Here is a 26821-nt window from a genome sequence, read left to right as displayed (position 1 = left end):
CTACCAGACCACTTTTTCAACATCGCTATCGAAAGACACTGCACCATCACCACCAACTATTATCATCCCTCCCACTTTCTTTTCTGCCTCACATTGTCTCAGCCACCCCTCTTCCCGCTCGGCCAGTCCTCTCCTCCTTCACTCCCCTTTTCTCTGCTGAATTCCTGAAACTACAAGCCCATGCCGCCCCTACGGTTAGCCTGGAGATCCCGGTCCCTTCGCTCCTTAAAAACATCCTATCCACAACCTGTGCCGGCAGAGTTGAGCAATCCATAATGAACCATTCTGTTACTTCAGGCATCTTTCCTGAGGCTTTCAAAACCTCCCTTTCTTAAAAAGCCCACCCTCAACCCCGTCCTTCCTTCCAACTACCGCCCTTACCTCCAACGTACGCTTGATTGGCAAACTTAGACCACACAGCATACACGCAGCTCTGCCTCTACACAGAATCCAAATGCCTCCTAAACCCCACCCAATCTGGATTCAGACCCTACTGGGGAACAGAATCCTCACTCTTCTGCATTTGGGATGAACTTAAAAGTACAGCAGACTCGGAAGGCTGTGCTGCACTTACCCCCTGGATAACTCTGCTGCCTTCAACACAATAGACAACAACATTATCATGGACAGACTGCACTCTACAGGCATGAGGCATGCCGCTCTAAGATGGATCTACTCATTCTTCTGCAACCGCTCTCAAATCATACTTCTCTCTCCCTTTCACTTCCTTCCCTTGCCCGGTCCCCAAAGGGAGCCACAGGGAGCCTCCCCCTCCTCTTCAATCTCTTCCTAAGCCCTGTTCCCTGCTCCTCATAACCTAACCTACTACTATGCAGATGACAACCAGATGATTTTCAAGATTCCCAAGTTGCCGACATCCCCCATCCTGACCTTGCCTCATGTCTCTCTGAAATCGACCACTGGATGACGGATAACTACCTCCTCCTCAACCCTGGTAAAACCGAAATCCTAATCTGTGATAAAACATCTCTCCTTCCCCAACCCAGCCCCTGGCCAACCTCCCTAGGAGCCCACCCAGCGGATCAGCCTCTGTAAAAAACTTGGGATGCACATTCTCTCCCATCACATCAATTCCATGTCCACACCTGTCATTTCCACCTAGGCAGCCTCAGGTGAATTTTCCCCTTTCTATCCTACTCTCACAGAGTCTGAGCAATCCTCGTTATCATCTTCGCTCGCCTATACTATGCTAAGGCCCTCATCTGGGCGCTCTATCAGCTCAGAAAACTCCAGCGAATCCAAAACTCTTCAGTCAGACTCCTTGCCCTATCACTGAGAGAACACATCACCCCAACCTGTAGAGTACTACACTGGCTTCCAATAAGCCGACATTTAAGTCCATGTGCACCACACACCACACTATCCACAAAACTGGCTTAGAATTCCTCCAAGACAAGCTTACACGCTACCAACGCATCAGAAACTTTAGAACCAGTTCTGCACCCCTGTTTGTGTCCCCCCATTCCTTCAATTGCACCAGAATTGTTGGATCCTCCTTCCTCGTCCAAGCTCCCACCTTCTGGAATTCCATTCCACTGAACATTCGCTGCAATGGGAACTACTACTCCTTCAGGAAGGCCCTCAAAGCCTGGTTATTCCATGCAGTAACCTGAAGATCTTTCCTCCCTTGTTAGGCAGAAACCTGTGCAGTTCCCTCTGGGACCACTGCAAAAGATTTAGGACTACAGGTGTTTGGCAGTAAACCCACTTGGTAGCAGTCTGTACCACACAGATTCACTTGGTAGCTGTGGCTCAGCAGTCAGACTTCCCTCAAGAAGAGTTAGGCAGTATACAGAGTATTCACAATAGGTCAAGAGAACACAGTAGAACAAGTAAACACTGACCAGGGCTTGGTGTAAAAGAGATATAATTATTTATTTAAAACCACATCTAGAAAAACACACAGGCACTAATAGTAAGCAATTCAAAAACACGGTCACTAGGGGGCGTGGCTAGCGCGCAAGCGATGCGGACGTGAGCCGAGTGAGCTCCCGTAAGCGCCGACACAATCCTGTACTTTTATCCTGATTCCTGGGGACATCGAGCGACATCAACGCCACGATTGTGCCCGTGAAGCTGTGGGCTACGACCGGCTGAAATCCGGGCTGTCGTCTGCCCGTTTAAAGGGCCATAATCTGCAATTTACCGAAGGCCGGGGGCCCCGAACTGCGAAACCAAGATGGCCGCCGGAGCTTGAGGGCAGACCACCTCCTATCTGATTGGGGCTTGAAGCGGCCTGGTGTGGTACGGCACACGCAGTGGACACTGACTTTTCTTACAACCGGAGGTCGGCCGGACAAACGGCTCCTGCTCTTGGGCTGTCTCGACCAAGCCCCGAGTGGTGGAGGACGGCAGCGGCCTGGCCCGACGGTGCTAGAAGGTAGGTGGGATTAACTCTCCCCCCCCCCCTGCTCCATACAGACGGTGGATTCGTGGAACCTGCGTGTTGGAAAGTGCTTGGAGGACCCCGAGGCCTTCCACCTGGCCTGTTGCGGGGCTGCGACACGGTACACCGGAGTAGATCCGGAAGGGCGTAATTAGCACTGTTCGACCTACCGTGCCGGACGCCCCACGCCTCCCCGGAACTATGGGGAAAGAAAGGCAGAAGAAACCCTCCACACAGAGCAGCATGGACCAATTTGCCGTCGCCACCACCCCGGCCCCGGCGGCCCCAGCAACGCGACCGAACTCCCCTAATGGGGAGGGCCCTCTTTCTCTCCATGATGTAATGGCGGCCATTGCTAACTCCCGATCCTCCATGGAGAGCAAAATAGATAGCATGGCGGCAGACGTCTCCTTCCTACGCCACGATCTACAGAAGCTAACCTCCAGAACGGGAGAGGCGGAACACCGTATTTCTGAAGTGGAAGACAACATAGGCGGGATTAACCGCCAACTGTCCCAGGCCTTAAACCGCCTTAAGACCCTTGAATCAAGAGTGGAGGATGGAGAGGGGCGATCCCGTCGCAATAATGTCCGTATCCTGGGTCTGCCAGAAAGGGAGGAGGGACAGTGTATGGAGCTGTTCTTGGAGCAGTGGCTTGTAGACATCTTCGAGGCCACATCCTTTTCAAAGTTCTTCTCAGTGGAGAGGGCTCACAGAATGCCGGCGGGTAGACCACCCCCGGGTGCCCCGCCACGTACTATCATCGCCCGCTTACTCAACTACCGAGATAGGGATGCCCTCCTGCAACTGTCGCGGGCACAAGGCTCGATTACCCATAACGGCTCCCGAATCGCCTTTTTCCCGGACTACACCCGAGAAGTGCAGCGGGCACGACAATCGTTTGAGCCACTCAAGAGACAGCTGGCCCAACTAAATGTGAAATATGGCCTGCTCTTCCCAGCCCAATTGAAGATATATCATGGTGGAACCACGGTTCATTTTAGCGACCCGCAAGAGGCATGGAAATGGGCGGAGACCCATATAGAAGGTGATTGGACTGCGAGACCGAGGAGACCGAGAGGAAGACCGAGGCCCAGGCACACCTCCCCGAGGGGAAACCCGGAGAGGAATGAACAGGGGGTCCTGGACCCCGATGCAGATCAGCGAGAACATTGACCGGACTGTCGCCCCTCTGGCCTAGTAATAGCGCTCTGAAGTATTCTTTCTTTGTACTCTTGAGCCGGACGCATGAGTAGTCCACCATGGAAGATGTTGACATTGGCGCATGGGAGGGGACTCTGGAGGAGCCTCTGAAAACCCCCCCCCCCAGCCGAACTTCCTTCTTTCCTTCTCCTTTTCCCCTCTCCCCCCCCCCCTCTTTCTTGTTCATCTAGACCCGGCTCTAGGGTCTGGGTTTTTGAGCTGCTACCTTAAGTTGAAGGTCCAGCTATGTTTGGGCGACAGGTACTTCGTGTTGGGGTGGAGTATAGGGTGGGGGTAAGTTGGGAATGTTTGAAAGGTTGTTTGTTACTTCAAGACTGTCATATGTTTATAAGGGACACGAACCACTGTCTTTGGTCGAAGTTACCACTCCACCATCTCTCACTGATTGCTACAATTGTACAGACCCCCATCTTGTGTGATAGATATCCTGTGCACAGACTCACGAGACACCCATGCGACACACCAAATCCCTGAAGTTCCTCACCTGGAACGTGAATGGGATGGGGTCCGGGATTAAATGGCGCCTGGTTAGGCAATTTCTAAATAGACACTCCCCTGATGTGGCCCTTTTGACAGAAACCCACCTGGCCGGATCACACTGTACCTTTTTTCAGAGGACTAATTACCACCTTGCCCTTCAGGCGGGGTACACAATGGGCTCCAAGGGCACCCTCATCCTGATACACAAGCGCATTCCATTTACTCAGCAATTGGTTGAGCGCGACCCAAGGGGTCGATACGTGTTCGTCATGGGGACCATCTGGGGTCAGACGATGGCCATTGCCGCAATTTATTCCCCACCCGGGTTGGGACAGGAATTACTGGACGATCTTACTACCCTTATAGGGAAACACCATCCTGATACGTTCATTCTGGGGGGTGATTTTAATGATACCATGAATGATAACTTTGACCGTTCCCATCTCCGAAATCGCAACCCTGACACCTCGACTAGATTGGCCAATTTTGCATCGGCCCTTGGGCTCCGAGATGTATGGAGAGAGTTACACCCGACTGATAGGGAGTACTCCTTCCATTCCGGCGCTCACGGCTCCATGTCCAGACTGGACTACTTCTTCTTGCCACATACCGACCTCCATAGGGCAATGTCCGCAGATTTACTCCCCCGGGGCATTTCGGACCACTCCCCCCTCTTAGTTGAACTGCGTATGCAGGGTCCCCTTCCCCCTAGAACGTGGAGACTTAACAATTATTATCTGGGGTCCCCGGAACTGATAGATCGCCTGGAGGAAGTTTCTGGTGAATATTTCGAAATTAACGAGAAGTCGGTGGACAGCCCCGTGATATTATGGGAGGCCTATAAAACAGTGCTAAGGGGTGAAATCCTTTCTTGGACGACACATAAAAGAAACACCCGGTTCCGGGAAATATTAAAGGCCGAGGAGGAAGTGAGAAACAGGGAGATTGAGCATATATCCGATCCTACGCCCGAGACCCACCGATCCCTCCAGCGCGCCCAGGAGTGCCTCCGTAACAGAACGATGGATGACGCCAAGCAGGCCCATTGGCAGGCTAGGGCGAGGGTGTATGAACTTGGGGATAAGTCGGGTAAACTGCTTGCTTGGTTGCAGAGGAGAGACGAGGGGCAGTGCTATGTCCGGGAAATTGTCACGGCACAGGGCGACACCCAACATTCGGACTCTGGGATTGCCGAGGCCTTCACAGAGTTTTACGCAGATTTGTATCGGGCTCCGACCTCACCGCTAAACCCCTGCCTCCTAGGAGAGGTGACGCTGCCGACCCTCTCGGGGCAACAGAGGGACCAGCTGGACTCTGCTTTATCAGAGGCTGAGATTGCAGAGGCACTGTCTCAGCTCCAGTCGGGAAAGGCACCGGGCCCGAACGGATTCCCAGTTGAAACTTGGCAGAAGCTAGGAGTAGACAAAATGGCCGCTCCTCTACATAGGATGTTTCTTGCTGCCCGGGAACAGGGTACCCTCCCACCAGATCTTTGCAAGGCCACTATTGTGGTCATTCCCAAGCCTGGCAAACCTCCACATGATTGTGCTTCTTATAGACCTATATCGCTGATTAACGGGGAAGCTAAGGTCCTTGCTAAGCTATTAGCGAATCGGTTGCAGTTAGTCACATCCTCCTTGATCCATCCGGATCAATGTGGTTTTATGCCTGGCAAATCGACTCGGATGAATCTGCGCCGCCTCCATTTAGCATTGGAGAGATCCCCGATTATAAACGAACCCTTGGCCTTGTTGGCAATCGATTTTGAAAAGGCGTTCGACTCCATTCGTTGGGACTACCTTTGGGAAATAATGCGCCGCATGGGGTTCGGAGAGGCCTATTTAGGCTGGGTGCAGCTACTTTATACTAACATCAAGGCGGAAATGAGAGTGAATGGCTGGTCTTCTGGGTCCTTCCCCCTGGGCCGTGGTACGCGACAGGGATGCCCATTGTCCCCTCTTTTGTTCGCTCTTGCTATCGAGCCATTAGCTCTTTGGCTTCGCCAAAACACCGCCTGGAGAGGATTCAGATGGCCGGAGGGACACGAGGATCGTACATCCCTGTATGCGGACGACCTCCTTGTGTACCTGGGTGACCCACTAACATCCTCTGCCATTGTAACGCAAATGTTAGTCCGCTTTGGGGAACTCAGCGGACTCAGAATCAACTGGGGGAAATCAGTCCTCTTTCCGGTGAAGGGGGGGGAACAGGCAATCCCCCAGGACTGCCCGTACCGGGTGGAACGACAGGGGTTTCGTTACCTGGGAATATGGATATCCGGGGATTTAACAAGCTATATAAGGAACAATCTCCGACCAATCTCCGACCAATCACAGATCGCTTTATTATTGATGTCCGGCACTGGAAACTCCTCCCCCTGACACTTATGGGAAGAGCGGCACTTTTTAAAATGATGACCCTCCCTAGATTCCTCTATGTCCTTCAAAATGCCCCACTTAAAGTCCCCGACTCGCCATTTCCTCTAGGCTTCGACTAGTGCAGTTGAAAATACTACACCGGGTCTATTACCCTAGGACACGTCTATATGGCTGGAAACGGGCTTCTAACCCAAACTGTTTGCGGTGTGGGGATGGGGAGGGGACCTTTATTCACATTTTGTGGCTGTGTCCCCAGATACAAACTTTTTGGAACGCATGCTGTAGGGAACTCTCCCGAGTTCTGACTCGCACCATACCACTGGACCCAAGGGCTTTGCTTCTGGGCGTGCCCGATGAGATAGAAGCTAATAAGTGGGAAAGATTGCTCCTACACACGGCGATGGGGCTGATTAAGCGCAATATAGCGCAGAAATGGGGTGCCCCTGACCCCCCAACGCTGGAACAATGGAAATTGGATATGGACATATGCGCTATGATGGAGCGTAGGATTTACTCGGCACGAGGCTGTCCCAACAAAGCGTCGAAAATATGGGACAGGTGGGAGGAAGGTGTGGCCTGAGTGTCCCATGTACAGGCGGGGGAATGTGCACTGGGTGTTTTGTTTTGTGCTTGTACCATACTATACATTATTGAATGTGATGAGATGATCGCTCAACTGTTGATGTTCTGGGTACCTTTTCTGATTGTGAACGACTATGACAGTCTGGAGTTGTTTTTGTTTGCTTGTTGCTTTGTTATTATGACCACTGTATTATGTTAATAACAATAAAATACTGTATAAAAAAAAAAAAAAAAAAAACACGGTCACTAAAAGATATACACTCCCTTAAAAGAATATTAGACAAGTCTTAAGTAAAGCCCCACTTATTTTCAGACAGCGGTGAGCGCTTAACGTAGATGGAACTCTAATGATTCGTTTTTAAAAAGGGAGAGAAGAGCAGAGAACAAGTTGAAACAGATCCCAACACTTTTATCAGAACATAACAAGAGAGGAAGGCAAAGTAAAACCGTGAAGTTAGAGTTCAAGAGGCCGGATCCACTTTCAGAGGATCCAAACGAAATCTGTCCAAGGTCACACGGTTGCAGTGCACAAAAGTCTTGTAAAGGTTCAAAAAGGAGTTGGACCAAAGAAAGGGACCAGTTAGAGCATGGGTGCACAACATACGGCCCGCGGGCCAGTTGCGGCCCGCCATGCCCTTTTGACCGGCCCGCGAGGCACAAAGACTTTCCTAATGAAAACCCAGACATCCTCTTCCCCAATGAAACTTGGTTCTCTGACGACTTCGAACCTGTCGCACACAAGGCTCCCGCAACCCCCCGGCTATTCCCCAATCATTCAGAATAGGTCCAACAGAGCAGGAGGATTGGCCATCCTTCACAAACAACACCTCTCAGTCCTAAACACAGTAAAACAACCTGCAGCAACGACAGCGAATCATTACTAGCAAAAATCCAAACCTCCCGCTCCTTCACCCATAGCTTCTAACTCCTTTACAGACCTCCTGGCTACAATATAATCTGTGCAGAAGCCTTTATTGACTCTCTATCATCCATCCTCATTTCACAACAGTCCCTTACCATATTAGGAGACTTATCTGTTTGGACGTTCCCTCCAAACTTATGACCCGTCCACTCATTGATAACATGGAAACTCTGAACATGACCCAACTGATATTACACCCCACTCACATAGCAGGACACACCATTAACACTTTATTCAGCTCCACAGAATTGATCTACACCCTCCCTTTCCGTCCTCTAATTTGGACTGACCACTCTGCCAACTTCCTCTTTCTCCTGACCTTCTCCCTTCCTGCCCCTCCTCTCTCTAGCACTACCTCTCCCCTACTCTCCCTCCCCTGTACCTCTCTGGAAGAATGTAATTATAAACACCAACCTGGTCAATGCCCTTCTTTGCTCCCTCCCAGTCCTCGCATGCCACGAAGAACCCACCTCTATGGAACCTTTTGACCAATGGCTCTCCAATTACCTCATCCTGCTCACACTGACCTGAAGCCTCCCCTCCTCCCCCCCGAGATCTGGCCCTAACCCTAAATGGTACAAACCCCCCTCAAATCCCTTAAAACTCATAAGCATCGCCTGGAGCGCATTTGTAGGGCCAACCACACGCCTCAAAACAGAGCCACTTATGTCAGACAGACCAGGACCTATAGGATGGAAATTAGGAAAGCCAAAAGATCCTTCTATGGAAATCGAATGTCCAACTCCTGTAACCCTAACAGAGAACACCACAGGAACATCACAGAATTCAAGACTCCAAGCTGCTCAACCCTTCCCTCCCCCACTCCCAAATACTCTGCGATGCCCTACCAGACCACTTTTTCAACATCGCTATCGAAAGACACTGCACCATCACCACCAACTATTATCATCCCTCCCACTTTCTTTTCTGCCTCACATTGTCTCAGCCACCCCTCTTCCCGCTCGGCCAGTCCTCTCCTCCTTCACTCCCCTTTTCTCTGCTGAATTCCTGAAACTACAAGCCCATGCCGCCCCTACGGTTAGCCTGGAGATCCCGGTCCCTTCGCTCCTTAAAAACATCCTATCCACAACCTGTGCCGGCAGAGTTGAGCAATCCATAATGAACCATTCAGTTACTTCAGGCATCTTTCCTGAGGCTTTCAAAACCTCCCTTTCTTAAAAAGCCCACCCTCAACCCCGTCCTTCCTTCCAACTACCGCCCTTACCTCCAACGTACGCTTGATTGGCAAACTTAGACCACACAGCATACACGCAGCTCTGCCTCTACACAGAATCCAAATGCCTCCTAAACCCCACCCAATCTGGATTCAGACCCTACTGGGGAACAGAATCCTCACTCTTCTGCATTTGGGATGAACTTAAAAGTACAGCAGACTCGGAAGGCTGTGCTGCACTTACCCCCTGGATAACTCTGCTGCCTTCAACACAATAGACAACAACATTATCATGGACAGACTGCACTCTACAGGCATGAGGCATGCCGCTCTAAGATGGATCTACTCATTCTTCTGCAACCGCTCTCAAATCATACTTCTCTCTCCCTTTCACTTCCTTCCCTTGCCCGGTCCCCAAAGGGAGCCACAGGGAGCCTCCCCCTCCTCTTCAATCTCTTCCTAAGCCCTGTTCCCTGCTCCTCATAACCTAACCTACTACTATGCAGATGACAACCAGATGATTTTCAAGATTCCCAAGTTGCCGACATCCCCCATCCTGACCTTGCCTCATGTCTCTCTGAAATCGACCACTGGATGACGGATAACTACCTCCTCCTCAACCCTGGTAAAACCGAAATCCTAATCTGTGATAAAACATCTCTCCTTCCCCAACCCAGCCCCTGGCCAACCTCCCTAGGAGCCCACCCAGCGGATCAGCCTCTGTAAAAAACTTGGGATGCACATTCTCTCCCATCACATCAATTCCATGTCCACACCTGTCATTTCCACCTAGGCAGCCTCAGGTGAATTTTCCCCTTTCTATCCTACTCTCACAGAGTCTGAGCAATCCTCGTTATCATCTTCGCTCGCCTATACTATGCTAAGGCCCTCATCTGGGCGCTCTATCAGCTCAGAAAACTCCAGCGAATCCAAAACTCTTCAGTCAGACTCCTTGCCCTATCACTGAGAGAACACATCACCCCAACCTGTAGAGTACTACACTGGCTTCCAATAAGCCGACATTTAAGTCCATGTGCACCACACACCACACTATCCACAAAACTGGCTTAGAATTCCTCCAAGACAAGCTTACACGCTACCAACGCATCAGAAACTTTAGAACCAGTTCTGCACCCCTGTTTGTGTCCCCCCATTCCTTCAATTGCACCAGAATTGTTGGATCCTCCTTCCTCGTCCAAGCTCCCACCTTCTGGAATTCCATTCCACTGAACATTCGCTGCAATGGGAACTACTACTCCTTCAGGAAGGCCCTCAAAGCCTGGTTATTCCATGCAGTAACCTGAAGATCTTTCCTCCCTTGTTAGGCAGAAACCTGTGCAGTTCCCTCTGGGACCACTGCAAAAGATTTAGGACTACAGGTGTTTGGCAGTAAACCCACTTGGTAGCAGTCTGTACCACACAGATTCACTTGGTAGCTGTGGCTCAGCAGTCAGACTTCCCTCAAGAAGAGTTAGGCAGTATACAGAGTATTCACAATAGGTCAAGAGAACACAGTAGAACAAGTAAACACTGACCAGGGCTTGGTGTAAAAGAGATATAATTATTTATTTAAAACCACATCTAGAAAAACACACAGGCACTAATAGTAAGCAATTCAAAAACACGGTCACTAGGGGGCGTGGCTAGCGCGCAAGCGATGCGGACGTGAGCCGAGTGAGCTCCCGTAAGCGCCGACACAATCCTGTACTTTTATCCTGATTCCTGGGGACATCGAGCGACATCAACGCCACGATTGTGCCCGTGAAGCTGTGGGCTACGACCGGCTGAAATCCGGGCTGTCGTCTGCCCGTTTAAAGGGCCATAATCTGCAATTTACCGAAGGCCGGGGGCCCCGAACTGCGAAACCAAGATGGCCGCCGGAGCTTGAGGGCAGACCACCTCCTATCTGATTGGGGCTTGAAGCGGCCTGGTGTGGTACGGCACACGCAGTGGACACTGACTTTTCTTACAACCGGAGGTCGGCCGGACAAACGGCTCCTGCTCTTGGGCTGTCTCGACCAAGCCCCGAGTGGTGGAGGACGGCAGCGGCCTGGCCCGACGGTGCTAGAAGGTCGGTGGGATTAACTCTCCCCCCCCCCCTGCTCCATACAGACGGTGGATTCGTGGAACCTGCGTGTTGGAAAGTGCTTGGAGGACCCCGAGGCCTTCCACCTGGCCTGTTGCGGGGCTGCGACACGGTACACCGGAGTAGATCCGGAAGGGCGTAATTAGCACTGTTCGACCTACCGTGCCGGAGGCCCCACGCCTCCCCGGAACTATGGGGAAAGAAAGGCAGAAGAAACCCTCCACACAGAGCAGCATGGACCAATTTGCCGTCGCCACCACCCCGGCCCCGGCGGCCCCAGCAACGCGACCGAACTCCCCTAATGGGGAGGGCCCTCTTTCTCTCCATGATGTAATGGCGGCCATTGCTAACTCCCGATCCTCCATGGAGAGCAAAATAGATAGCATGGCGGCAGACGTCTCCTTCCTACGCCACGATCTACAGAAGCTAACCTCCAGAACGGGAGAGGCGGAACACCGTATTTCTGAAGTGGAAGACAACATAGGCGGGATTAACCGCCAACTGTCCCAGGCCTTAAACCGCCTTAAGACCCTTGAATCAAGAGTGGAGGATGGAGAGGGGCGATCCCGTCGCAATAATGTCCGTATCCTGGGTCTGCCAGAAGGGGAGGAGGGACAGTGTATGGAGCTGTTCTTGGAGCAGTGGCTTGTAGACATCTTCGAGGCCACATCCTTTTCAAAGTTCTTCTCAGTGGAGAGGGCTCACAGAATGCCGGCGGGTAGACCACCCCCGGGTGCCCCGCCACGTACTATCATCGCCCGCTTACTCAACTACCGAGATAGGGATGCCCTCCTGCAACTGTCGCGGGCACAAGGCTCGATTACCCATAACGGCTCCCGAATCGCCTTTTTCCCGGACTACACCCGAGAAGTGCAGCGGGCACGACAATCGTTTGAGCCACTCAAGAGACAGCTGGCCCAACTAAATGTGAAATATGGCCTGCTCTTCCCGGCCCAATTGAAGATATATCATGGTGGAACCACGGTTCATTTTAGCGACCCGCAAGAGGCATGGAAATGGGCGGAGACCCATATAGAAGGTGATTGGACTGCGAGACCGAGGAGACCGAGAGGAAGACCGAGGCCCAGGCACACCTCCCCGAGGGGAAACCCGGAGAGGAATGAACAGGGGGTCCTGGACCCCGATGCAGATCAGCGAGAACATTGACCGGACTGTCGCCCCTCTGGCCTAGTAATATCGCTCTGAAGTATTCTTTCTTTGTACTCTTGAGCCGGACGCATGAGTAGTCCACCATGGAAGATGTTGACATTGGCGCATGGGAGGGGACTCTGGAGGAGCCTCTGAAAACCCCCCCCCCCCTAGCCGAACTTCCTTCTTTCCTTCTCCTTTTCCCCTCTCCCCCCCCCCTCTTTCTTGTTCATCTAGACCCGGCTCTAGGGTCTGGGTTTTTGAGCTGCTACCTTAAGTTGAAGGTCCAGCTATGTTTGGGCGACAGGTACTTCGTGTTGGGGTGGAGTATAGGGTGGGGGTAAGTTGGGAATGTTTGAAAGGTTGTTTGTTACTTCAAGACTGTCATATGTTTATAAGGGACACGAACCACTGTCTTTGGTCGAAGTTACCACTCCACCATCTCTCACTGATTGCTACAATTGTACAGACCCCCATCTTGTGTGATAGATATCCTGTGCACAGACTCACGAGACACCCATGCGACACACCAAATCCCTGAAGTTCCTCACCTGGAACGTGAATGGGATGGGGTCCGGGATTAAATGGCGCCTGGTTAGGCAATTTCTAAATAGACACTCCCCTGATGTGGCCCTTTTGACAGAAACCCACCTGGCCGGATCACACTGTACCTTTTTTCAGAGGACTAATTACCACCTTGCCCTTCAGGCGGGGTACACAATGGGCTCCAAGGGCACCCTCATCCTGATACACAAGCGCATTCCATTTACTCAGCAATTGGTTGAGCGCGACCCAAGGGGTCGATACGTGTTCGTCATGGGGACCATCTGGGGTCAGACGATGGCCATTGCCGCAATTTATTCCCCACCCGGGTTGGGACAGGAATTACTGGACGATCTTACTACCCTTATAGGGAAACACCATCCTGATACGTTCATTCTGGGGGGTGATTTTAATGATACCATGAATGATAACTTTGACCGTTCCCATCTCCGAAATCGCAACCCTGACACCTCGACTAGATTGGCCAATTTTGCATCGGCCCTTGGGCTCCGAGATGTATGGAGAGAGTTACACCCGACTGATAGGGAGTACTCCTTCCATTCCGGCGCTCACGGCTCCATGTCCAGACTGGACTACTTCTTCTTGCCACATACCGACCTCCATAGGGCAATGTCCGCAGATTTACTCCCCCGGGGCATTTCGGACCACTCCCCCCTCTTAGTTGAATTGCGTATGCAGGGTCCCCTTCCCCCTAGAACGTGGAGACTTAACAATTATTATCTGGGGTCCCCGGAACTGATAGATCGCCTGGAGGAAGTTTCTGGTGAATATTTCGAAATTAACGAGAAGTCGGTGGACAGCCCCGTGATATTATGGGAGGCCTATAAAACAGTGCTAAGGGGTGAAATCCTTTCTTGGACGACACATAAAAGAAACACCCAGTTCCGGGAAATATTAAAGGCCGAGGAGGAAGTGAGAAACAGGGAGATTGAGCATATATCCGATCCTACGCCCGAGACCCACCGATCCCTCCAGCGCGCCCAGGAGTGCCTCCGTAACAGAACGATGGATGACGCCAAGCAGGCCCATTGGCAGGCTAGGGCGAGGGTGTATGAACTTGGGGATAAGTCGGGTAAACTGCTTGCTTGGTTGCAGAGGAGAGACGAGGGGCAGTGCTATGTCCGGGAAATTGTCACGGCACAGGGCGACACCCAACATTCGGACTCTGGGATTGCCGAGGCCTTCACAGAGTTTTACGCAGATTTGTATCGGGCTCCGACCTCACCGCTAAACCCCTGCCTCCTAGGAGAGGTGACGCTGCCGACCCTCTCGGGGCAACAGAGGGACCAGCTGGACTCTGCTTTATCAGAGGCTGAGATTGCAGAGGCACTGTCTCAGCTCCAGTCGGGAAAGGCACCGGGCCCGAACGGATTCCCAGTTGAAACTTGGCAGAAGCTAGGAGTAGACAAAATGGCCGCTCCTCTACATAGGATGTTTCTTGCTGCCCGGGAACAGGGTACCCTCCCACCAGATCTTTGCAAGGCCACTATTGTGGTCATTCCCAAGCCTGGCAAACCTCCACATGATTGTGCTTCTTATAGACCTATATCGCTGATTAACGGGGAAGCTAAGGTCCTTGCTAAGCTATTAGCGAATCGGTTGCAGTTAGTCACATCCTCCTTGATCCATCCGGATCAATGTGGTTTTATGCCTGGCAAATCGACTCGGATGAATCTGCGCCGCCTCCATTTAGCATTGGAGAGATCCCCGATTATAAACGAACCCTTGGCCTTGTTGGCAATCGATTTTGAAAAGGCGTTCGACTCCATTCGTTGGGACTACCTTTGGGAAATAATGCGCCGCATGGGGTTCGGAGAGGCCTATTTAGGCTGGGTGCAGCTACTTTATACTAACATCAAGGCGGAAATGAGAGTGAATGGCTGGTCTTCTGGGTCCTTCCCCCTGGGCCGTGGTACGCGACAGGGATGCCCATTGTCCCCCTCTTTTGTTCGCTCTTGCTATCGAGGCCATTAGCTCTTTGGCTTTCGCCAAACCGCCTGGAGAGGATTCAGATGGCCGGAGGGACACGAGGATCGTACATCCCTGTATGCGGACGACCTCCTTGTGTACCTGGGTGACCCACTAACATCCTCTGCCATTGTAACGCAAATGTTAGTCCGCTTTGGGGAACTCAGCGGACTCAGAATCAACTGGGGGAAATCAGTCCTCTTTCCGGTGAAGGGGGGGGAACAGGCAATCCCCCAGGACTGCCCGTACCGGGTGGAACGACAGGGGTTTCGTTACCTGGGAATATGGATATCCGGGGATTTAACAAGCTATATAAGGAACAATCTCCGACCAATCTCCGACCAATCACAGATCGCTTTATTATTGATGTCCGGCACTGGAAACTCCTCCCCCTGACACTTATGGGAAGAGCGGCACTTTTTAAAATGATGACCCTCCCTAGATTCCTCTATGTCCTTCAAAATGCCCCACTTAAAGTCCCCGACTCGCCATTTCCTCTAGGCTTCGACTAGTGCAGTTGAAAATACTACACCGGGTCTATTACCCTAGGACACGTCTATATGGCTGGAAACGGGCTTCTAACCCAAACTGTTTGCGGTGTGGGGATGGGGAGGGGACCTTTATTCACATTTTGTGGCTGTGTCCCCAGATACAAACTTTTTGGAACGCATGCTGTAGGGAACTCTCCCGAGTTCTGACTCGCACCATACCACTGGACCCAAGGGCTTTGCTTCTGGGCGTGCCCGATGAGATAGAAGCTAATAAGTGGGAAAGATTGCTCCTACACACGGCGATGGGGCTGATTAAGCGCAATATAGCGCAGAAATGGGGTGCCCCTGACCCCCCAACGCTGGAACAATGGAAATTGGATATGGACATATGCGCTATGATGGAGCGTAGGATTTACTCGGCACGAGGCTGTCCCAACAAAGCGTCGAAAATATGGGACAGGTGGGAGGAAGGTGTGGCCTGAGTGTCCCATGTACAGGCGGGGGAATGTGCACTGGGTGTTTTGTTTTGTGCTTGTACCATACTATACATTATTGAATGTGATGAGATGATCGCTCAACTGTTGATGTTCTGGGTACCTTTTCTGATTGTGAACGACTATGACAGTCTGGAGTTGTTTTTGTTTGCTTGTTGCTTTGTTATTATGACCACTGTATTATGTTAATAACAATAAAATACTGTATAAAAAAAAAAAAAAAAAAAAACACGGTCACTAAAAGATATACACTCCCTTAAAAGAATATTAGACAAGTCTTAAGTAAAGCCCCACTTATTTTCAGACAGCGGTGAGCGCTTAACGTAGATGGAACTCTAATGATTCGTTTTTAAAAAGGGAGAGAAGAGCAGAGAACAAGTTGAAACAGATCCCAACACTTTTATCAGAACATAACAAGAGAGGAAGGCAAAGTAAAACCGTGAAGTTAGAGTTCAAGAGGCCGGATCCACTTTCAGAGGATCCAAACGAAATCTGTCCAAGGTCACACGGTTGCAGTGCACAAAAGTCTTGTAAAGGTTCAAAAAGGAGTTGGACCAAAGAAAGGGACCAGTTAGAGCATGGGTGCACAACATACGGCCCGCGGGCCAGTTGCGGCCCGCCATGCCCTTTTGACCGGCCCGCGAGGCACAAAGACTTTCCTAATGAAAACCCAGACATCCTCTTCCCCAATGAAACTTGGTTCTCTGACGACTTCGAACCTGTCGCACACAAGGCTCCCGCAACCCCCCGGCTATTCCCCAATCATTCAGAATAGGTCCAACAGAGCAGGAGGATTGGCCATCCTTCACAAACAACACCTCTCAGTCCTAAACACAGTAAAACAACCTGCAGCAACGACAGCGAATCATTACTAGCAAAAATCCAAACCTCCCGCTCCTTCACCCATAGCTTCTAACTCCTTTACAGACCTCCTGGCTACAATATAATCTGTGCAGAAGCCTTTATTGACTCTCTATCATCCATCCTCATTTCACAACAGTCCCTTACCATATTAGGAGACTTATCTGTTTGGACGTTCCCTCCAAACTTATGACCCGTCCACTCATTGATAACATGGAAACTCTGAACATGACCCAACTGATATTACACCCCACTCACATAGCAGGACACACCATTAACACTTTATTCAGCTCCACAGAATTGATCTACACCCTCCCTTTCCGTCCTCTAATTTGGACTGACCACTCTGCCAACTTCCTCTTTCTCCTGACCTTCTCCCTTCCTGCCCCTCCTCTCTCTAGCACTACCTCTCCCCTACTCTCCCTCCCCTGTACCTCTCTGGAAGAATGTAATTATAAACACCAACCTGGTCAATGCCCTTCTTTGCTCCCTCCCAGTCCTCGCATGCCACGAAGAACCCACCTCTATGGAACCTTTTGACCAATGGCTCTCCAATTACCTCATCCTGCTCACACTGACCTGAAGCCTCCCCTCCTCCCCCCCGAGATCTGGCCCTAACCCTAAATGGTACAAACCCCCCTCAAATCCCTTAAAACTCATAAGCATCGCCTGGAGCGCATTTGTAGGGCCAACCACACGCCTCAAAACAGAGCCACTTATGTCAGACAGACCAGGACCTATAGGATGGAAATTAGGAAAGCCAAAAGATCCTTCTATGGAAATCGAATGTCCAACTCCTGTAACCCTAACAGAGAACACCACAGGAACATCACAGAATTCAAGACTCCAAGCTGCTCAACCCTTCCCTCCCCCACTCCCAAATACTCTGCGATGCCCTACCAGACCACTTTTTCAACATCGCTATCGAAAGACACTGCACCATCACCACCAACTATTATCATCCCTCCCACTTTCTTTTCTGCCTCACATTGTCTCAGCCACCCCTCTTCCCGCTCGGCCAGTCCTCTCCTCCTTCACTCCCCTTTTCTCTGCTGAATTCCTGAAACTACAAGCCCATGCCGCCCCTACGGTTAGCCTGGAGATCCCGGTCCCTTCGCTCCTTAAAAACATCCTATCCACAACCTGTGCCGGCAGAGTTGAGCAATCCATAATGAACCATTCTGTTACTTCAGGCATCTTTCCTGAGGCTTTCAAAACCTCCCTTTCTTAAAAAGCCCACCCTCAACCCCGTCCTTCCTTCCAACTACCGCCCTTACCTCCAACGTACGCTTGATTGGCAAACTTAGACCACACAGCATACACGCAGCTCTGCCTCTACACAGAATCCAAATGCCTCCTAAACCCCACCCAATCTGGATTCAGACCCTACTGGGGAACAGAATCCTCACTCTTCTGCATTTGGGATGAACTTAAAAGTACAGCAGACTCGGAAGGCTGTGCTGCACTTACCCCCTGGATAACTCTGCTGCCTTCAACACAATAGACAACAACATTATCATGGACAGACTGCACTCTACAGGCATGAGGCATGCCGCTCTAAGATGGATCTACTCATTCTTCTGCAACCGCTCTCAAATCATACTTCTCTCTCCCTTTCACTTCCTTCCCTTGCCCGGTCCCCAAAGGGAGCCACAGGGAGCCTCCCCCTCCTCTTCAATCTCTTCCTAAGCCCTGTTCCCTGCTCCTCATAACCTAACCTACTACTATGCAGATGACAACCAGATGATTTTCAAGATTCCCAAGTTGCCGACATCCCCCATCCTGACCTTGCCTCATGTCTCTCTGAAATCGACCACTGGATGACGGATAACTACCTCCTCCTCAACCCTGGTAAAACCGAAATCCTAATCTGTGATAAAACATCTCTCCTTCCCCAACCCAGCCGCTGGCCAACCTCCCTAGGAGCCCACCCAGCGGATCAGCCTCTGTAAAAAACTTGGGATGCACATTCTCTCCCATCACATCAATTCCATGTCCACACCTGTCATTTCCACCTAGGCAGCCTCAGGTGAATTTTCCCCTTTCTATCCTACTCTCACAGAGTCTGAGCAATCCTCGTTATCATCTTCGCTCGCCTATACTATGCTAAGGCCCTCATCTGGGCGCTCTATCAGCTCAGAAAACTCCAGCGAATCCAAAACTCTTCAGTCAGACTCCTTGCCCTATCACTGAGAGAACACATCACCCCAACCTGTAGAGTACTACACTGGCTTCCAATAAGCCGACATTTAAGTCCATGTGCACCACACACCACACTATCCACAAAACTGGCTTAGAATTCCTCCAAGACAAGCTTACACGCTACCAACGCATCAGAAACTTTAGAACCAGTTCTGCACCCCTGTTTGTGTCCCCCCATTCCTTCAATTGCACCAGAATTGTTGGATCCTCCTTCCTCGTCCAAGCTCCCACCTTCTGGAATTCCATTCCACTGAACATTCGCTGCAATGGGAACTACTACTCCTTCAGGAAGGCCCTCAAAGCCTGGTTATTCCATGCAGTAACCTGAAGATCTTTCCTCCCTTGTTAGGCAGAAACCTGTGCAGTTCCCTCTGGGACCACTGCAAAAGATTTAGGACTACAGGTGTTTGGCAGTAAACCCACTTGGGTAGCAGTCTGTACCACACAGATTCACTTGGTAGCTGTGGCTCAGCAGTCAGACTTCCCTCAAGAAGAGTTAGGCAGTATACAGAGTATTCACAATAGATCAAGAGAACACAGTAGAACAAGTAAACACTGACCAGGGCTTGGTGTAAAAGAGATATAATTATTTATTTAAAACCACATCTAGAAAAACACACAGGCACTAATAGTAAGCAATTCAAAAACACGGTCACTAGGGGGCGTGGCTAGCGCGCAAGCGATGCGGACGTGAGCGAAGTGAGCTCCCGTAAGCGCCGACACAATCCTGTACTTTTATCCTGATTCCTGGGGACATCGAGCGACATCAACGCCACGATTGTGCCCGTGAAGCTGTGGGCTACGACCGGCTGAAATCCGGGCTGTCGTCTGCCCGTTTAAAGGGCCATAATCTGCAATTTACCGAAGGCCGGGGGCCCCGAACTGCGAAACCAAGATGGCCGCCGGAGCTTGAGGGCAGACCACCTCCTATCTGATTGGGGCTTGAAGCGGCCTGGTGTGGTACGGCACACGCAGTGGACACTGACTTTTCTTACAACCGGAGGTCGGCCGGACAAACGGCTCCTGCTCTTGGGCTGTCTCGACCAAGCCCCGAGTGGTGGAGGACGGCAGCGGCCTGGCCCGACGGTGCTAGAAGGTAGGTGGGATTAACTCTCCCCCCCCTGCTCCATACAGACGGTGGATTCGTGGAACCTGCGTGTTGGAAAGTGCTTGGAGGACCCCGAGGCCTTCCACCTGGCCTGTTGCGGGGCTGCGACACGGTACACCGGAGTAGATCCGGAAGGGCGTAATTAGCACTGTTCGACCTACCGTGCCAGACGCCCCACGCCTCCCCGGAACTATGGGGAAAGAAAGGCAGAAGAAACCCTCCACACAGAGCAGCATGGACCAATTTGCCGTCGCCACCACCCCGGCCCCGGCGGCCCCAGCAACGCGACCGAACTCCCCTAATGGGGAGGGCCCTCTTTCTCTCCATGATGTAATGGCGGCCATTGCTAACTCCCGATCCTCCATGGAGACCAAAATAGATAGCATGGCGGCAGACGTCTCCTTCCTACGCCACGATCTACAGAAGCTAACCTCCAGAACGGGAGAGGCGGAACACCGTATTTCTGAAGTGGAAGACAACATAGGCGGGATTAACCGCCAACTGTCCCAGGCCTTAAACCGCCTTAAGACCCTTGAATCAAGAGTGGAGGATGGAGAGGGGCGATCCCGTCGCAATAATGTCCGTATCCTGGGTCTGCCAGAAGGGGAGGAGGGACAGTGTATGGAGCTGTTCTTGGAGCAGTGGCTTGTAGACATCTTCGAGGCCACATCCTTTTCAAAGTTCTTCTCAGTGGAGAGGGCTCACAGAATGCCGGCGGGTAGACCACCCCCGGGTGCCCCGCCACGTACTATCATCGCCCGCTTACTCAACTACCGAGATAGGGATGCCCTCCTGCAACTGTCGCGGGCACAAGGCTCGATTACCCATAACGGCTCCCGAATCGCTTTTTTCCCGGACTACACCCGAGAAGTGCAGCGGGCACGACAATCGTTTGAGCCACTCAAGAGACAGCTGGCCCAACTAAATGTGAAATATGGCCTGCTCTTCCCGGCCCAATTGAAGATATATCATGGTGGAACCACGGTTCATTTTAGCGACCCGCAAGAGGCATGGAAATGGGCGGAGGCCCATATAGAAGGTGATTGGACTGCGAGACCGAGGAGACCGAGAGGAAGACCGAGGCCCAGGCACGCCTCCCCGAGGGGAAACCCGGAGAGGAATGAACAGGGGGTCCTGGACCCCGATGCAGATCAGCGAGAACATTGACCGGACTGTCGCCCCTCTGGCCTAGTAATAGCGCTCTGAAGTATTCTTTCTTTGTACTCTTGAGCCGGACGCATGAGTAGTCCACCATGGAAGATGTTGACATTGGCGCATGGGAGGGGACTCTGGAGGAGCCTCTGAAAACCCCCCCCCCCCTAGCCGAACTTCCTTCTTTCCTTCTCCTTTTCCCCTCCCCCCCCCCCTCTTTCTTGTTCATCTAGACCCGGCTCTAGGGTCTGGGTTTTTGAGCTGCTACCTTAAGTTGAAGGTCCAGCTATGTTTGGGCGACAGGTACTTCGTGTTGGGGTGGAGTATAGGGTGGGGGTAAGTTGGGAATGTTTGAAAGGTTGTTTGTTACTTCAAGACTGTCATATGTTTATAAGGGACACGAACCACTGTCTTTGGTCGAAGTTACCACTCCACCATCTCTCACTGATTGCTACAATTGTACAGACCCCCATCTTGTGTGATAGATATCCTGTGCACAGACTCACGAGACACCCATGCGACACACCAAATCCCTGAAGTTCCTCACCTGGAACGTGAATGGGATGGGGTCCGGGATTAAACGGCGCCTGGTTAGGCAATTTCTAAATAGACACTCCCCTGATGTGGCCCTTTTGACAGAAACCCACCTGGCCGGATCACACTGTACCTTTTTTCAGAGGACTAATTACCACCTTGCCCTTCAGGCGGGGTACACAATGGGCTCCAGGGGCACCCTCATCCTGATACACAAGCGCATTCCATTTACTCAGCAATTGGTTGAGCGCGACCCAAGGGGTCGATACGTGTTCGTCATGGGGACCATCTGGGGTCAGACGATGGCCATTGCCGCAATTTATTCCCCACCCGGGTTGGGACAGGAATTACTGGACGATCTTACTACCCTTATAGGGAAACACCATCCTGATACGTTCATTCTGGGGGGTGATTTTGATGATACCATGAATGATAACTTTGACCGTTCCCATCTCCGAAATCGCAACCCTGACACCTCGACTAGATTGGCCAATTTTGCATCGGCCCTTGGGCTCCGAGATGTATGGAGAGAGTTACACCCGACTGATAGGGAGTACTCCTTCCATTCCGGCGCTCACGGCTCCATGTCCAGACTGGACTACTTCTTCTTGCCACATACCGACCTCCATAGGGCAATGTCCGCAGATTTACTCCCCCGGGGCATTTCGGACCACTCCCCCCCCTTAGTTGAATTGCGTATGCAGGGTCCCCTTCCCCCTAGAACGTGGAGACTTAACAATTATTATCTGGGGTCCCCGGAACTGATAGATCGCCTGGAGGAAGTTTCTGGTGAATATTTCGAAATTAACGAGAAGTCGGTGGACAGCCCCGTGATATTATGGGAGGCCTATAAAACAGTGCTAAGGGGTGAAATCCTTTCTTGGACGACACATAAAAGAAACACCCGGTTCCGGGAAATATTAAAGGCCGAGGAGGAAGTGAGAAACAGGGAGATTGAGCATATATCCGATCCTACGCCCGAGACCCACCGATCCCTCCAGCGCGCCCAGGAGTGCCTCCGTAACAGAACGATGGATGACGCCAAGCAGGCCCATTGGCAGGCTAGGGCGAGGGTGTATGAACTTGGGGATAAGTCGGGTAAACTGCTTGCTTGGTTGCAGAGGAGAGACGAGGGGCAGTGCTATGTCCGGGAAATTGTCACGGCACAGGGCGACACCCAACATTCGGACTCTGGGATTGCCGAGGCCTTCACAGAGTTTTACGCAGATTTGTATCGGGCTCCGACCTCACCGCTAAACCCCTGCCTCCTAGGAGAGGTGACGCTGCCGACCCTCTCGGGGCAACAGAGGGACCAGCTGGACTCTGCTTTATCAGAGGCTGAGATTGCAGAGGCACTGTCTCAGCTCCAGTCGGGAAAGGCACCGGGCCCGAACGGATTCCCAGTTGAAACTTGGCAGAAGCTAGGAGTAGACAAAATGGCCGCTCCTCTACATAGGATGTTTCTTGCTGCCCGGGAACAGGGTACCCTCCCACCAGATCTTTGCAAGGCCACTATTGTGGTCATTCCCAAGCCTGGCAAACCTCCACATGATTGTGCTTCTTATAGACCTATATCGCTGATTAACGGGGAAGCTAAGGTCCTTGCTAAGCTATTAGCGAATCGGTTGCAGTTAGTCACATCCTCCTTGATCCATCCGGATCAATGTGGTTTTATGCCTGGCAAATCGACTCGGATGAATCTGCGCCGCCTCCATTTAGCATTGGAGAGATCCCCGATTATAAACGAACCCTTGGCCTTGTTGGCAATCGATTTTGAAAAGGCGTTCGACTCCATTCGTTGGGACTACCTTTGGGAAATAATGCGCCGCATGGGGTTCGGAGAGGCCTATTTAGGCTGGGTGCAGCTACTTTATACTAACATCAAGGCGGAAATGAGAGTGAATGGCTGGTCTTCTGGGTCCTTCCCCCTGGGCCGTGGTACGCGACAGGGATGCCCATTGTCCCCTCTTTTGTTCGCTCTTGCTATCGAGCCATTAGCTCTTTGGCTTCGCCAAAACACCGCCTGGAGAGGATTCAGATGGCCGGAGGGACACGAGGATCGTACATCCCTGTATGCGGACGACCTCCTTGTGTACCTGGGTGACCCACTAACATCCTCTGCCATTGTAACGCAAATGTTAGTCCGCTTTGGGGAACTCAGCGGACTCAGAATCAACTGGGGGAAATCAGTCCTCTTTCCGGTGAAGGGGGGGGAACAGGCAATCCCCCAGGACTGTCCGTACCGGGTGGAACGACAGGGGTTTCGTTACCTGGGAATATGGATATCCGGGGATTTAACAAGCTATATAAGGAACAATCTCCGACCAATCACAGATCGCTTTATTATTGATGTCCGGCACTGGAAACTCCTCCCCCTGACACTTATGGGAAGAGCGGCACTTTTTAAAATGATGACCCTCCCTAGATTCCTCTATGTCCTTCAAAATGCCCCACTTAAAGTCCCCGACTCGGAGTTCCACCAAGTGGAGACACTTCTCAGAGACCTCATATGGGGGGGAGGCCAGTCACGAATTGCGTTAACTACACTCCAAAGATCTATTTGGGAGGGAGGAATAGGAGTTCCCCGCCTTCAAACGTATTACTGGGCATCACAACTGGTGGTGGTTAATGACCTTCTCCACGGGGACCGAGACCTGCCCCATATACGGGCTGAGATAGCCACTATGCGCACCACTGACCCGCTGCTTCTCCTCTATCAGCCCCTCTCGAGAACCTCTCCGCCCACAACCACTACGCATATGATCACAGTGTGGAGACAGGCACACCGATTCATTGGGTGGGAAAATAAAGCTACTAGAGCACAACCCCTCTGGCGGAACAACAACCTAGCTGAGACCCAGAAGTTGGAACCGTGGCCTAGGTGGGTGAACGCGGGGATTGCCAGGATTGGGGATATGCTTACACAGGAGTGTTTGGCCTCATTTGATGACCTACAATTGCGATTCCAGATTCCGAATACGGAACATTACCATTACATTCGCCTCGCCCATGCTCTGAGACCCTACCTGACAGCAGATACACAGTTACCGGACTATACCCCCATAGAGCGTAACATCCTTCCGGCGCATATCCCTACCAAATGCACTTCCATCCTTTACAATGCTATATCCTCCTTTGCTACCCCCGAACTGAATGAACTAAAGGCAAAGTGGGAAGTAGATGTGGGGGTGATAGATCCTGAGGATTGGATACAAGTCCTTATGCATCCCCGGGAAATCGCCATTTCCTCTAGGCTTCGACTAGTGCAGTTGAAAATACTACACCGGGTCTATTACCCTAGGACACGTCTATATGGCTGGAAACGGGCTTCTAACCCAAACTGTTTGCGGTGTGGGGATGGGGAGGGGACCTTTATTCACATTTTGTGGCTGTGTCCCCAGATACAAACTTTTTGGAACGCATGCTGTAGGGAACTCTCCCGAGTTCTGACTCGCACCATACCACTGGACCCAAGGGCTTTGCTTCTGGGCGTGCCCGATGAGATAGAAGCTAATAAGTGGGAAAGATTGCTCCTACACACGGCGATGGGGCTGATTAAGCGCAATATAGCGCAGAAATGGGGTGCCCCTGACCCCCCAACGCTGGAACAATGGAAATTGGATATGGACATATGCGCTATGATGGAGCGTAGGATTTACTCGGCACGAGGCTGTCCCAACAAAGCGTCGAAAATATGGGACAGGTGGGAGGAAGGTGTGGCCTGAGTGTCCCATGTACAGGCGGGGGAATGTGCACTGGGTGTTTTGTTTTGTGCTTGTACCATACTATACATTATTGAATGTGATGAGATGATCGCTCAACTGTTGATGTTCTGGGTACCTTTTCTGATTGTGAACGACTATGACAGTCTGGAGTTGTTTTTGTTTGCTTGTTGCTTTGTTATTATGACCACTGTATTATGTTAATAACAATAAAATACTGTATAAAAAAAAAAAAAAAAAAAAACACGGTCACTAAAAGATATACACTCCCTTAAAAGAATATTAGACAAGTCTTAAGTAAAGCCCCACTTATTTTCAGACAGCGGTGAGCGCTTAACGTAGATGGAACTCTAATGATTCGTTTTTAAAAAGGGAGAGAAGAGCAGAGAACAAGTTGAAACAGATCCCAACACTTTTATCAGAACATAACAAGAGAGGAAGGCAAAGTAAAACCGTGAAGTTAGAGTTCAAGAGGCCGGATCCACTTTCAGAGGATCCAAACGAAATCTGTCCAAGGTCACACGGTTGCAGTGCACAAAAGTCTTGTAAAGGTTCAAAAAGGAGTTGGACCAAAGAAAGGGACCAGTTAGAGCATGGGTGCACAACATACGGCCCGCGGGCCAGTTGCGGCCCGCCATGCCCTTTTGACCGGCCCGCGAGGCACAAAGACTTTCCTAATGGAGGGTCGGCCCGCAGCCGCCCTCCATTAGGAAAGTCTTTGTTGTCTTCCGGGCCGGTGAAAACACTGGCCCTCATTGGCTCAGCACACACACGCATCACGTCGCTCCTACGAGCCACGTAATGCGTGTGTGCTGCACCAATGGAGGGCCAGCACTACGGCTGGCGTGGCCCATAAGGCTTGATGCCGGAAGGCATTTCAGCCTTGGACCACGCCAGCCGTAGTACGATTCCAGCGACTTCCAGCTTACCTGCCTGCCTGCCTTCCAGCACGTCTCCGGTAAGTGCTCTGTTTGTGTTTGTATGTCAGGTTTGTTTTGCTTTATGTTTGTGTGTATGAATGTTTGTGTTTGAATGTATTTTGTGTATATGTTGAGATGCGGGGGTGGGGGGGTGTGTCGGATGTGTATGAATGTTTGTGTTTGAATGTATTTTGAGTGTATGTTGAGATGCGGGGGTGGGGGGTGTCGGATGTGTATGAATGTTTGTTTGAATGTATTTTGAGTGTATGTTGAGATGCGGGGGTGGGGGGTGTCGGATGTGTATGAATGTTTGTGTTTGAATGTATTTTGTGTATATGTTGAGGTGAGGGGGTGTCGGATGTGTATGAATGTTTGTGTTTGAATGTATTTTGAGTGTATGTTG

At 51.3% G+C, this 26821-nt stretch overlaps 1 protein-coding gene across 3 annotated transcripts in view; it reads right to left on the bottom strand.

The window, feature by feature from the left end:
- The window catches only part of VPS35L (VPS35 endosomal protein sorting factor like), a 1734364-nt gene that overhangs the window by 765149 nt on the left and 942394 nt on the right, over positions 1–26821 (bottom strand). The window lies entirely within an intron of this gene.

Source organism: Ambystoma mexicanum, chromosome 2q (genome assembly GCF_040938575.1).
Source record: "Ambystoma mexicanum isolate Mex_15411 chromosome 2q, UKY_AmexF1_1, whole genome shotgun sequence".
NCBI classification, from domain to species: domain Eukaryota; kingdom Metazoa; phylum Chordata; class Amphibia; order Caudata; family Ambystomatidae; genus Ambystoma; species Ambystoma mexicanum.
This window is presented reverse-complemented; position numbering and strand designations above follow the sequence as displayed.